The following is a 15185-nucleotide window of genomic DNA, read 5'->3' as shown; positions in this document are numbered from 1 at the left end:
ATAAATTGACAAAGCTTCTCCTGCCTGTTTCTGGGATCCTGCGCTGACGCCATTCGTGTGCAGTCCATGATTTTCACCAGCCCATAGACTTATATGGACTCATTTTAAATCCGTGACTCCGATCAAAAACGGACATGTGAACAGAGCCATAGATTTATAATGTGCTATGTCCGGGAAAACAGACGTCTGAACGGGGCTTTAGGCTAAGGTGCTACAAAAAGTATTTGGTGCATTTCAGATTTTCTGCACCAATTGGAATTTGGGTTACTTGTGTCTTTTCATTTAGTTTTTTTGGTTTTTTTTTCCTTGCATTTTTATCGCTTTTTTTTTTCAGTTGATTTGTTTTGTCTCTTTTTTGTCTTTTAAATAACGATGAGACCAAAAAACAGAAAATGTGTTTATATAGTCTACGCCTCTAAAAACTGCTCCGCGTTACTTCTCTAGACAGATAAGCAAAACTGTGTAAATGTGCAAACATTCAAAATGATATTTTTGGGCACGCAGTCTTTAGACATTGACGCACTGCAATCTTTTTTTCCCCCTCCGGCACCACTGAAAAATGTGAATGCTTCAGCTATTGCTCTCTGTTATCAGCCAAACTCGTATTCTATAGACACATATATAAGCGTACTATTCCATGACGTTCCCCTGTCCTGCTTTCTCTCCCTCTTTTTGGATTCGGTGAAGTCATCTGTGGATTACGTGCGTTTCCTATCAGTGAATTTTCCTGTTGTCTACATAGAGAACCTTGACGTAATGCAGCGCCATGGTGACCATAGGCGCCGTATATACCCCACGCTACAAAATCATTCATGGATCATCTCGTCATCTTGAGCATCACATTTCATGAGAAATATTTCTCTCTGCGCAACCTTCTTGAAGTTTGGCACCGGGCTGGGAGCCTGCATCTTAAAGGTGATATCTGATTTAGACAACTCCTTTCGTGTTCTCTTTTAGAGCATATGGATCTAATATAGAGGGGGAGAAGCAATGGAGACCCCTCTGTAGATGTCCTGCAGCAAGGACACTGTTCCATCTGAAGGACCTGGCGCCTTAGTGCAGGATGCATTGTCCTTTACTATCCCATATGATGACATCTCCGCTAAGGATGTAGGACCCTTTTTCAGGCTATAATATTCTTATTGTTGCAATTGTATCACTTGAGAAAGGCTCCATCAATCTGAGCTGAAATGTCATCACATGCAGCGCCAAACTGGAGCACCTCGGGGCCCACTATGCAGCTACATGGAAACAAATACAAGGCCACCAATTGTGTTGTAAAACGCGGTAATATCAGGGTATAATATAAGGTAGTACACATCTTAATTATGTAGCAGGTGTTGGGGTAGCCCCCTTATAGAATATAATGCAGCCCCCCTCCATAGGGTATAATGAAGCACCCCAAAAAATATAATGCAACCCCCCCATAGAGAATAATGTAGCACCCTCATATGGTAAATGCAACCCCCTCATATAGTATAATGCAGCCCCTCCACAGAATATAATGCAACCCCCTCATAGAATATACTGTAGCCCCTTCATAGGGCATAATTCAGCCCCACTCATATAGTATGAGGTAGCGCCCCAGAATATAATGCAGCCCCCACACAGAATATAATGTTGCTCCCTCATTTTGTATAATGCAGCCCCCGTCCACCTCCATTATTGTTCTTCCCCTCCACCCCCATCATTGTCCTCATTACCATCTCCATCATTGCCCATTCCACCACCTCCATAATTGCCTCCTCTCCACCACCACCTTCATTGTCCTTTCCACCACAACCATCATTGCCTTCTCCCCCACTACCCCATCATTGCCCATTCCACCACCTCTATCATTGCTTCCTCCCCCACCACCCCATCGTCCTTTCCACCACCAATAACACTGCCTTCTCCCCCACCACCCCATCACTGCTCTCTCCATCACTCACATCATTACCAATCTCCAATACACACACAGCACCACTCTCTCTCACACACATGCATGCAGGCAGACACACACACACACAGCACCACTTACCTCTCTGCACGTTCCCCGCAGCCGCAGCACATCTCAGCAGCTTTCTCTCTGAAACAGCCATGCTGAATGATGTCATCCAGCCGCGCTGTGTCAGACAGGAAGTGCCGGGCAGGCGGGCAGCACAGCATCGGAGCCTTGCAGCTCCGCTTCCAAGCTTCAGGGATCACTCCCATCTATTGCCTTCTGGGTTATCCACCCATCAGGGGCTCACCTCCGGGGCCCCGATGCAGCCGCACCGGCTTTACGTGCGGTCAGTGTTAGCCTCAGCCTGCAGCTAATACTGCCCGCTAGTAAAGTGAAATGGTATTCACTCCTCTTCGCGCGGGGAAGCGTTAATATTCATTTCCCTTTAGCAGTGGGGACAGGCTCCTGTCTCCAGCTGCTGCTCAGCTGGCACCGGGAGGGCCCCCTGACTTTAGGGCCCCATAGCAGCTGGGTGTGCCGCTATTAGCGACACGCCACTGGCTGGGGGCCCCTGGAGCAGTGGGGGCCCTAGGCCGCTGCTGGCCAGTATGCCAAGCAGGTGTCAGTGCCTGGGCCCACCGGAGAATACTCCGTTTCTCCGGTGGGACAGTCTGACCCTGATCACATGGGATAGTTAGGCTCTGTTCACACATTGGGTTTTTGCAGTATTTTTTAATGCAAATTTTAAGCTGCACTTTACAGTACCAGCAAAGTCTGTAAGATATCAGAAATTTCATGCACACATGTTTTTTGTTTTGTTTTTTTACTGACTTGGAAAACTGCTGCATTGCTGCAGACTGCAACATGTCACTTCTTTCAGCGTTTTTCCTGCGTATTTGCAGCATTTTTTTCAGCCATAGGAAACAATGGGTAAGTGGAAAAATGCAGCAAAAAAACAAAAACACAAGTATCCTGTTATGGTGCAAAAACCTTAAGGAAGTTGCATTGTGATTTTCTTGTGGGAGGGGGAACTAAACTTTCTCAACATGCAGAAGAGACAATGAAAACAAAGCAAAAAAAAAGTGCAACAAAACCTTTTTTTTTTGTAGCAGCTTCGAGCAGGTTTTCCCTGCAGAAGAAAAAAGCAGCAAAAACACAACATGTGAACATAGCCTTAGGATCTGCACCTTTTTCATTTCATCCTGGTTGACTCCTTTATATATGCAATTCTTGGGAATATTGTGGCTTTACTTTCTTTATGATAGATAGATAATAGATAATTGATTGATAAATAATAGAAAGATAGAGAGAGGATGGATAGATAATCGATGGATAGATAGATAATAGACAGATAGATAAGTAGATGTGATGTGATTATGGGTTGCTGATGAGTTGTAATGACAGACGGAGGCCTGTAGAAGACCCCCATAGTGTCATAACGAGGGTCCTCGGAAACCTTTCCTGTGGTCGATCTTCAAAGGAGATCGCGCTTTTTACTATACGCAGTGATCCTGAGACATCGCTGCCTATAGAACAATCGATCAGACGATCAGTCACGTCTTTCCCAAAAATGGCACTAATAAAAACAACTTGTCGCCCCGCAAAAAATAAGCTCTCACACAGCTCCATTAGCCAACAAATAAGTGTTACGGGGCTCGCAAAATGGCTACACAACACCCCAATTTTTTATTTTTTTTTTGCACATTTGTATTTGGATGGACATGTTTGGTATCGCCGTAATCACATCGATGACGAGAATCGTAACCGTAAAACCAGTTCCCAAAAAAAACAATGTCAGAATTGTGTGCTTTTTTTGTTTTGTTTTTTTTTTTTTCACTTGGAATTTTCTTTGCATCTTCCAGTACACTATGTGGTAAAATGAATGGCGTCATTCTAAAGGTCAACTCGTCCCATTAAAAAAAACAAGCCATAGTACAGCTTTTTGGACAGAAAAATGGGAAAAGATATGGCTCCAGGAAAAAGGGGAGCAAAAAAACGGAAATGCAGAAACGGAAATTGTCTGCAGCATAAAGGGGTCAAGCAGAACATTGCTATACGTTTGTGCATTCCGTATAAGTCGCTGCACTATGAGTTCTGCTCCGCACCTGCTTCCCAGTCTGCTATCTGGAAATTATTTCAAAAACTTGGTGACTTTTTTTTTCTTGCTTTGTGAGAATGTAAATCCCTTGTAGCGAGCGGCCGCAGTGTTGTGGCCTCTTTCGGGCTGTGCTTAGCGGGAAGCTGCGTGTGTGAATATATATATATTTTATTACCAGTGCCCGCTGTAATTTCTCTTACCCCTTCTGGTTTGGCGTGAAGCCTGGTTACCCGCAATCTGTTTTTATTAAGGGGTGATCTGGTTTGGATATAGAGTTTCTCTGGCCTCCCTGCTCTCCATGATCCCTGGGACGGCCTTGTGTTTTAGGATTTTTACAAAAAAAAACTGGGAACCGGCTGTTCTTTCCTAGTAAGAAGGTTAAAAAAAAGATTAAAAAAAATATTTTCTTAAATTTTAATAACAAGAATTTCCTGCTTGTATAACAAGTCTAATTTATATATAATATTACAGTGATGTGAGTTACTATCAATACTCTGACTTCTGAGCCCTAGGGGGAAAAAAAAAAAAAAAAATAGAAATTTAATCTAAATTATTCTTAAATAAATTGCAAATCATGTGTTTAGATGTATTGATGGGAAACAATCAATAACTAATAGTTGTAAAATAAATGTAAAATCATAACAAGTGAAGGATATTACATTTAATCCAAGTAGTAATTAATGTAATGAAAATGTTTAATAAATGATTATACAATAAAAAGAGTAGTTAGAAAATACAAATGACCTGGGGATAAAAATGTCATGCGAAAACTAATGATATTAAATGAGATACCTATTTAAAAAATCTAATTTGCCAGAATAAATATAAAGAATGCATCTTTTATCCTGTTTATATTTGATATAATATTATTATAGCAAATAGTAATAATAAAATATGCTTTATAATATTATTATTAATAACATTTTTTACTGTTTATATTTGATATAATAATACTAATCAATATAATATGATATTATTGATTTATTTATGATAATTATGACACCTAACATCCTCATCATTGTCTAAAGGAATACATAATATAATGTAGCAATGATATCTTAATAAATCTTTATACTATTGGAGTAAGGCTCTAGTCACATTACATTTAAACATTATATTGATCGTTTGTGCTGATAAATTTCCTGATAATCATCGATTTTAAGATCCCATAGACCATACATTGATCCTTTTGGATACATTGTGTCAGCACGTGTGTGTGTGTGTGTGTGTGTGTGTATATATATATATACAGTTGTGGCCAAAAGTATTGACACCCCTGCAATTCTGTCAGATAATACTCAGTTTCTTCCTGAAAATGATTGCAAACACAAATTCTTTGGTATTATTATCTTCATTTAATTTGTCTTAAATGAAAAAAAAAACACAAAAGAGAATGAAGCAAAAAGCAAAACATTGATCATTTCACACAAAACTCCAAAAATGGGCCAGACAAAAGTATTGGCACCCTCAGCCTAATACTTGGTTGCACAACCTTTAGCCAAAATAACTGCGACCAACCGCTTCCGGTAACCATCAATGAGTTTCTTACAATGCTCTGCTGGAATTTTAGACCATTCTTCTTTGGCAAACTGCTCCAGGTCCCTGATATTAGAAGGGTGCCTTCTCCAAACTGCCATTTTTAGATCTCTCCACAGGTGTTCTATGGGATTCAGGTCTGGACTCATTGCTGGCCACCTTAGAAGTCTCCAGTGCTTTCTCTCAAACCATTTTCTAGTGCTTCTTGAAGTGTGTTTTGGGTCATTGTCCTGCTGGAAGACCCATGACCTCTGAGGGAGACCCAGCTTTCTCACACTGGGCCCTACATTATGCTGCAAAATTTGTTGGTAGTCTTCTGACTTCATAATGCCATGCACACGGTCAAGCAGTCCAGTGCCAGAGGCAGCCCCAAAACATCAGGGAACCTCCGCCATGTTTGACTGTAGGGACCGTGTTTTTTTCTTTGAATGTCTCTTTTTTTCTCCTGTAAACTCTATGTTGATGCCTTTGCCCAAACAGCTCTACTTTTGTCTCATCTGACCAGAGAACATTCTTCCAAAACGTTTTAGGCTTTTTCAGGTAAGTTTTGGCAAACTCCAGCCTGGCTTTTTTATGTCTCGGGGTAAGAAGTGGGGTCTTCCTGTGTCTCCTACCATACAGTCCCTTTTCATTCAGACGCCGACGGATAGTACGGGTTGACACCGTTGTACCCTCGGACCGCAGGGCAGCTTGAACTTGTTTGGATGTTAGTCGAGGTTCTTTATCCAACATCCGCACAATCTTGCGTTGAAATCTCTTGTCAATTGTTCTTTTCCGTCCACATCTAGGGAGGTTAGCCACAGTGCCATGGGCTTTAAACTTCATGATGACACTGCGCACGGTAGACACAGGAACATTCAGGTCTTTGGAGATGGACTTGTAGCCTTGAGATTGCTCATGCTTCCTCACAATTTGGTTTCTCAAGTCCTCAGACAGTTCTTTGGTCTTCTTTCTTTTCTCCATGCTCAATGTGGTACACACAAGGACACAGGACAGAGGTTGAGTCAACTTTAATCCATGTCAACTGGCTGCAAGTGTGATTTAGTTATTGCCAACACCTGTTAGGTGCCACAGGTAAGTTACAGGTGCTGTTAATTACACAAATTAGAGAAGCATCACATGATTTTTCAAACAGTGCCAATACTTTTGTCCACCCTCTTTTTTATGTTTGGTGTGGAATTATATCCAATTTGGCTTTAGGACAATTCTTTTTGTGTTTTTTCATTTAAGACAAATTAAGTGAAGATAATAATAACAAAGAATTTGTGTTTGCAATCATTTTCAGGAAGAAACGGAGTATTATCTGACAGAATTGCAGGGGTGTCAATACTTTTGGCCACAACTGTGTATATATATATGTATATATATTTCCTTTTTTGACAATTGTAGCCTATGTGAGATATGTATTTCTGATGGAGGAAAGATACAAGCTTAAATACAGCAGTAATGTGGCCCCCATAGAAATCTTTGCCACCCAGCTGTATATGTGAATGCTCTCAGTACCCTATAAGCAGCGCATGCGCAGGCACCGCGCGATGCGTCTACAGAAACATTAAGATACATAATATTGTATATTTTTATGCCTGAGGACAATATTGCAAAAGATAATGTCTCCACCGGTTGAAATGTCTGTAAATGTTGTAACGTTCTACCTGGGGTGACCTCTAGACAAGGAGGCGAGCGTCTCATGCAGTCTCTGTTTAGGCTTCGTTCTCATGATGAGCATTTGGTGAGTTTTTGATGTTGCAGAATTTCTGCACATGTTAAGCAGTCTTGGTCGCTTGTATTTTTTGATTGCATTTTTAGCACATTTTTTTTTTTTAGTGATGCAGAGAAAATACGCAACGTCAAAAATTCATTGTGGGCGCAGAGCCTCCCTGAAAGAACTCCTCGCACGGCGCCGTATTCCTACCGGTAACATCTCGCTGCCAGAGATCGTCGCGGTGTGAGTGTAGTTTGAAAATCGTAATTGATGGAGAACTGATATCAGGAGTGCGCTCATTCCATTTTTACCTTTTTCTTTAATTAAAAATGTGCACATTTATTATTATTATTATTACACATTTATTCCATGGCGCTTTACATGTGAATAGGGGAAATATAGACAGGTACAGTAAACGTGCAAGACAAGGGACGCACAAGAACAGAAGGAGAGAGGACCCTGCCCGCCAGGGCTCACAATCTGTAGATGATTTTATTCACACGCCTTTATTTATGTACTTACCAGGTTTTTCCGCAGTTTCAGACCCCAGAATATTCCAGTAGATCCTGATAAGTTCTATGTTCAGCCAGTGGATTCAATTTAATAACCTATAGATGGAATAGTTCACATGGGGCTTATTTGTGGTCACTTTTTCTCATATGTATTTCAGCAAAATGTATCTTTCTACAGTGTCTCTTTATCTACTGTCTATCAATCTATCTATTTTCTCTATCTATTATCTATGTATTGCTATTTATTTATCTATATCTATTTATCTATTATCTATCAATCTATCTATTAATCTGTCTATTATCTCTCTATTATCTATTATCTATGTATTTCTATTTATCTATTATCTATCAATCTATGTATTATCTATTATCTCTCTATTATCTATGTATTTCTATTTATCTATCTATTTATCTATATCTATTTATCTATTATCTATCAATCTATGTATTATCTATTATCTCTCTATTATCTATGTATTTCTATTTATTTATCTATTATCTATATCTATTTATCTATTATCTATCAATCTATGTATTATCTATTATCTCTCTATTATCTATGTATTTCTATTTATCTATTTATCTATTATCTATATCTATTTATCTATTATCTATCAATCTATGTATTATCTATTATCTCTCTTATCTATGTATTTATCTATTTATTTATCTATTATCTATATCTATTTATCTATTATCTCTCTATCTATGTATCTAAAAAAGCAAAAAAAAAAAACAATCAGCACCTCCTAGTGTGAACACGTGCAAGCTGCAAAAACTGCACAATATAGAAAAAAGAATACAGCAGCACCTGTGCATGAATCTAGGCCATGTGAAAACACAGAAAAACATTAAAACCATTCAATTTGGATAATAATCCTAAAAAATATTTTTTTTTTTCAAAAAAGTTTTTTTTTTTTTTAACTTACAGTAATAGATGAAAATGAAGGTTCTTAGTGCACAAATTAGCCAATTCATGTAAGCCCATCAACCACGGCAAGGTGACCTCCCTGCTCTACACTACAAGCCACTTCCGGGCCACCAGCCTACAATTTTATCTATATCTATTTATCTATTATCGATCTATCTGTATACAGTATCTATCATTATCTGTCTAGTATTAGGGCTTGTTCACACGCTGCATTTTTACCGCAGAAAAAAAATGCAGTATTTTAATGCATCAACAAAGTGAATGAGACTCTTGAACTTCATGCACACGCTGCTTCTTTTTAATTTGCAGATTGGAACCATCAAAAAGTTTTTTATGTGGTTTTTTTTTTTTTTCTCCAAATCTGTAGAACGTCAGTTCTTTTGGCTTTTTTTTTTGCAGTGTTTATCATCCATGGGGGGAAAAAAAACAATGCAAACCTGCAGCAAAAAAAAAAAATTACCTTATTTTAAGTAGCGTTTTTCCTGCCAAAAAAAACCATTATTTTTTGGTGCTGGAAATATTCACCGTGTTCACCAAACGCCCTTAGGTTTCCATTTCAGCTGTTGTGATACTACAAGTCCCAGCAGCGGATCCTGGCAGTACTCTTCTATGAGAGGCGCACGCTGCTTTTGCTTGTGTTACCTCCGCGGCCGTCGTTCTATCTTCACGGTATAAAGTTCCAGATCTATCTGAGCAGAACCTTTATACACAGGAAATAATCCCTGCAGGGCGCTCGCGCTCACACAGACTTTACTCAAAAGCCATTATACTCGGTTTACAACATCGTATCCGCCGATACCACTCACTTATTTATACAGATGGAAAGGCTGTTATTACCGCAAATGGGGCTGAACATTTACATTGCCTGGTGAGTGGCTTTTTTTTTTTTCTAAATCCCTTTAAAGGAAATGTATCATCAGAGGAGGACCTATTATTCAAATCAGATTTTTGTCTTCACATGTACTTTTTGAACAATTTTTTTTTTTGCAATATTTTTTTTCCATTTCCGCTTCATAGAAGATTTTTAAGACTTTAAATTGCTGCTTCATCAGTAAACAACGCATGAACATTAGCTGCGAAGAAGAAACTCTGCGCTGATCTTGTACTGAAGCATCTAATGAGCAAGTGCAAAAGTGATTGTGAAGGGAAAAAGCAGAGGTGTTATCAGTCATTGTACAGGAGGAGGAGGTGAACTGTGTCATCACCTAGTGTGAATGGTGGATCCTATGTTATCTACTGTATATAGCGGTGTTATCAGTCATTGTACAGGAGGAGGAGGTGAGCTGTGATATCTCCTATTGTGAATGGTGGATCCTGTGTTATCTACTGTATATAGAGGTGTTTTCAGTCATTGTACAGGAGGAGGAGGTGAGCTGTGTCATCACCTATTGTGAATGGTGGATCCTATGTTATCTACTGTATATAGCAGTGTTATCAGTCATTGTTCAGGAGGAGGAGGTGAGCTGTGATATCTCCTATTGTGAATGGTGGATCCTGTGTTATCTGCTGTATATAGAGGTGTTATCAGTCATTGTGCAGCAGGAGAAGGTGAGCTGTGTCATCACCTATTGTGCATAGTGGATTCTGTGTTATTTACTGGATATAGAGGTGATATCTGTCTGTTAGCACCACTCACGATGCCTGCTCTGCCAGGCAGGGTCTCCGGCGTGTCACTTCACTCACCCGTGCTGCAGTCAGTTCTTCCCTTCCCCATGCTCTGCATGCTTCCAGCTATTCCTCTAGTCATATCCTTAGGGCATGCGCGCGTGCGCTCCCGCCCTTTTAACGGGTCAACTTGTGCACTTGCTATTTCCTCCTTAGCCAATGGCTGTGGGACATTATGTATATATTGCTTCCTCCTCACTGGGAAGGTGCCTGAGCAACCTTCCTGTTTGCAGTCTATGTTGTGTAAGGTTGCATACCTGTCCTTGCTGCACTCTGGTGCAGATCCTGCTTAGGCCTGTTTCACACTTCCGTTTTTGTGTCCGCCAAACGGATCCGTTTCCGTTTTTTTGACGGAAACTGATGCAGACGGATCCGGTTTTAAAAAAACGGATCCGTTTTTTTGACGGATCCGCGGTAACCACTAATGTAAGTCTATGGGACAAAAAAAACGGATCCTGCAAAAAAATGGCGGATCCGTTTTTTTACGGAAACCAACGGATTTTGACGGATTTGAAAAAACGGAAGTGTGAAACAGGCCTTACTGTACTGTGACACAAACTCTGCTGCACTCTGATGCAGACCCTGCCTGCTGCACTCTGATTCGAACTCTTCCTTCAGCATTCTGATACAAGCTCTGCCTGCTGCTCCATCCAGTCTGTCCTTCCGGGTCCAGCTGCTGTGTGGTCTGACCTGGAGTGGCACCTGGTGTTCATCAGGAGCCAAGTCTAACCTCACCATCAGGGGCTCTAGTCAACAGTCCGGTGTTTGCTTAGTTACGCCCCCCTCCAACAGGTTCCACAAACCACATCCGTGACACTGTCATTGTACAGGAGGTGTAGGTCAGCTGTGACATCAACTATCGTGAATGGTCTATTCTGTATTATCTACTGTATATAGGGTTTTTTTCGGTCATTTGTACTGGAGGGGGAGGAGGTGAGCTGTGACATCAACTATTCTAATTGGTAAATCCTGTATTATTAGCTGTGTATAGTTGTCATTGTGTTCCTGCTGTAAACTCCTCCTCAAAGAGTAGAAAATATGAGTCTAGAATAGCCCTAGTGGCCAGTGTGAAACTACATGTACCAGAAAAGGCAACTTTTAAAATAAGTAATTTTCTGATTATACATTCCCTTTAATCTGGCATCAATTGCTGGATTATCAGACTTACCTACGTGTTGTACCCCTCAGTTGCTTGCTGTTACATTTAGTGCTATTTCTTCTGATCATCACCTATTGCAGAAAGGGTAGAGGGGAAGGGAAGCGCTCAGGTGGCGGACAGTTGCCTTGCACCAAGACCCAGGTTTGTGATATGAAGGACAAACATTGATCCATTGTAACACGCTGGATAGGAGATGGCGACATTATATACTGCTGCCTTGTATCAGATCAGTGTTTCTATTTGACGACAGCAAGAACGAGCTTTGAACACGGTGATAAATTGAAATTTAAAGAATTAGAAAGTTGCTGAACTTCTGCATATAATTGACCTTCAATTGTGAAAACCTTTTCAGATTATATTCATGTATTTAATGCTTATGGACACAGGAGGGGGAGAAGACGGGACGTTGTCTCTCTGACGAATTCCTTTTTATGGATGAGATCCCAATCTGAAAGACCTTAGTGTTTTTTCCTTGTTTTTACTATAGAACTCCTTGTACACAGACATTTGGCATAAACAAACGGACATTTATTGCTTTGGATCTAAAGAGGCAGCGCTGCATTACTGTTACTCCTCATTAGTGCAGAGCCTTATTATATCTTAAAAGGCTGGATCACCAGCATTCTGTAATCCTAAGAAAAGGTGAACAGTGCTATGATGACTCATGTAGAAAGATGATTATTCTTGTGTCTTGCACTCACAACCTATTACTGAGTTACATCCTGTATTATCCTCCAGAGCTGCACTCACTATTCTGCTGGTGCAGTCACTGTGTGCATACATTACATTACTGATCCTGAGTAACATCCTGTATTATACACCAGAGCTGCACTCACTATTCTGCTGGTGCAGTCACTGTGTACACACATTACTGATCCTGAGTTACATCCTGTATTATACCCCTGAGCTGCACTCACTATTCTGCTGGTGCAGTCACTGTGTGCATACATTACATTACTGATCCTGAGTTACGTCCTGTATTATACCCAGAGCAGCACTCACTATTCTGCTGGTGCAGTCACTATGTACATACATTACATTACTGATCCTGACTTACATCCTGTATTATACCCCAGAGCTGCACTCACTATTCTGCTGGTGGAGTCACTGTGTACTTACATTACATTACTGATCCTGGGTTACATCCTGTATTATACCCCAGAGCTGCACTCACTATTCTGCTGGTGCAGTCACTGTGTACATACATTACATTACTGATCCTGAGTTACATCCTGTATTATACTCCAGAGCTGCACTCACTATTCTGCTGGTGCAGTCACTGTGTACATACATTACATTACTGATCCTGAGTTACATCCTGTATTATACCCCAGAGCTGCACTCACTATTCTGCCGCCACCACGGCACGCACAGGACGCCTGAGCCTCTTTCTGTTTGACGCTGCCCTGTACCAGCATCAGAAAACAGTGTGCTCTCCTCATCAACCCCAGCATCCACTCCGATTCCTCAGCACCTCCGGCGCAGGCTGAACAGGACCCACCTCATCTCTTCATCCTCCCCACCCCATCTCAGGGACCTGGGTGAGTACCAAGATGAAAACTTTTTTTCATGTATATACAGCAGTTGCAATTTCATCTGTATAATAAATATAGACTGCTGTATACAATCACTCTATCACCTATATAATGTATATACATCAGTCTATATACATTATATAGGTGATACTGTGCACATACATTACATTACTTATCCTGTAACGTAATGTATGTACACAGTGACTGCACCAGCAGAATAGTGAGTGCAGCTCTGGGGTATAATACAGGAGGTAACTCAGGATCAGTAATGTAATGTATGTACACAGTGACTGCACCAGCAGAATAGTGAGTGCAGCTCTGGAGTATAATACAGGAGGTAACTCAGGATCAGTAATGTAATGTATGTACACAGTGACTGCACCAGCAGAATAGTGAGTGCAGCTCTGGAGTATAATACAGGATGTAACTCAGGATCAGTAATGTATGTACACAGTGACTGCACCAGCAGAATAGTGAGTGCAGCTCTGGGGTATAATACAGGATGTAACTCAGGATCTGTAATGTAATGTATGTACACAGTGACTGCACCAGCAGAATAGTGAGTGCAGCTCTGGAGTATAATACAGGATGTAACTCAGGATCAGTAATGTAATGTATGCACACAGTGACTGCACCAGCAGAATAGTGAGTGCAGCTCTGGAGTATAATACAGGATGTAACTCAGGATCAGTAATGTAATGTATGTACACAGTGACTGCACCTGCAGAATAGTGAGTGCAGCTCTGGGGTATAATACAGGAGGTAACTCAGGATCAGTAATGTAATGTATGTACACAGTGACTGCACCAGCAGAATAGTGAGTGCAGCTCTGGAGTATAATACAGGAGGTAACTCAGGATCAGTAATGTAATGTATGTACACAGTGACTGCACCAGCAGAATAGTGAGTGCAGCTCTGGAGTATAAAACAGGATGTAACTCAGGGTCAGTAATGTAATGTATGCACACAGTGACTGCACCAGCAGAATAGTGAGTGCAGCTCTGGGGTATAATACAGGATGTAACTCAGGATCTGTAATGTAATGTATGTACACAGTGACTGCACCAGCAGAATAGTGAGTGCAGCTCTGGAGTATAATACAGGATGTAACTCAGGATCAGTAATGTAATATATATACACAGTGACTGCACCAGCAGAATAGTGAGCGCAGCTATGGGGTATAATACAGGATGTAACTCAGGATCAGTAATGTAATATATGTACACAGTGACTGCACCAGCAGAATAGTGAGCGCAGCTCTGGGGTATAATACAGGATGTAACTCAGGATCAGTAATGTAATGTATGTACACAGTGACTGCACCAGCGAATAGTGAGTGCAGCTCTGGGGTATAATACAGGATGTAACTCAGGATCAGTAATGTAATGTATGTACACAGTGACTGCACCAGCAGAATAGTGAGTGCAGCTCTGGGGTATAATACAGGAGGTAACTCAGGATCAGTAATGTAATGTATGTACACAGTGACTGCACCAGCAGAATAGTGAGTGCAGCTCTGGGGTATAATACAGGAGGTAACTCAGGACCTGTACAGGAGGAGCTGAGCATTATATAGATACTGATGCATCCACGTTGCACTTGCCAGCCTAGTTTTTACAGGAATAAAAATGAATTTCGGTGTAACAGAGCTCTGGATAATGACTGATTAGATATTGTGGAAATGTGTTTTTTTTTCTCTGCCTTATCTTGCATTATGTCAGGTTTCTTCAGTATATTCTTACTGATAGCTTTCGTTTAAATCTCTATTTAGTGCCCAATCCCCGTGCTCTCTGCGATGCCTGAGATACAGAATTTCCTGCAGTAGTTTTGCAGGTGCCGCAGTTTAGGGTACAAGTCTGCTTTACTGGGCAGTCACCTGGACGCAGAACTCCTATTTGCTAGGGACCCCTTGAGCCCCCTTTGAATAGTCTTAGTTCACCATTGACCCCTTCATTGCCATATAACCGCATGAACCCATCACTGTTTTAAGCCAGTGATGAGAAATAGGTGGGCTCAGAACCCCCATTCTAGTCCGCAATGTGAACCCCAGCATTTATAGAAAGTCTTTTGTGGAATGGCCCCTTTAAGAGCATCCATGGGGTGGAATAATAATGTAACAAGAG

The 15185-nt window shown here is 40.8% G+C and overlaps 1 protein-coding gene across 1 annotated transcript in view; it reads left to right on the top strand.

Moving 5' to 3' along the window:
• Nucleotides 1–15185, top strand: part of ALX4 (ALX homeobox 4) — an 84342-nt gene that overhangs the window by 13238 nt on the left and 55919 nt on the right. The gene's annotated exons all lie outside the window — the stretch shown is intronic.

Source organism: Dendrobates tinctorius, unplaced genomic scaffold, assembly GCF_039654945.1.
Source record: "Dendrobates tinctorius isolate UK_male_01 unplaced genomic scaffold, ASM3965494v1 ptg000059l, whole genome shotgun sequence".
Taxonomy (NCBI): domain Eukaryota; kingdom Metazoa; phylum Chordata; class Amphibia; order Anura; family Dendrobatidae; genus Dendrobates; species Dendrobates tinctorius.
Note: the sequence above shows the minus strand (reverse complement) of the source record. Positions and strands in the feature narration are given on the sequence as shown.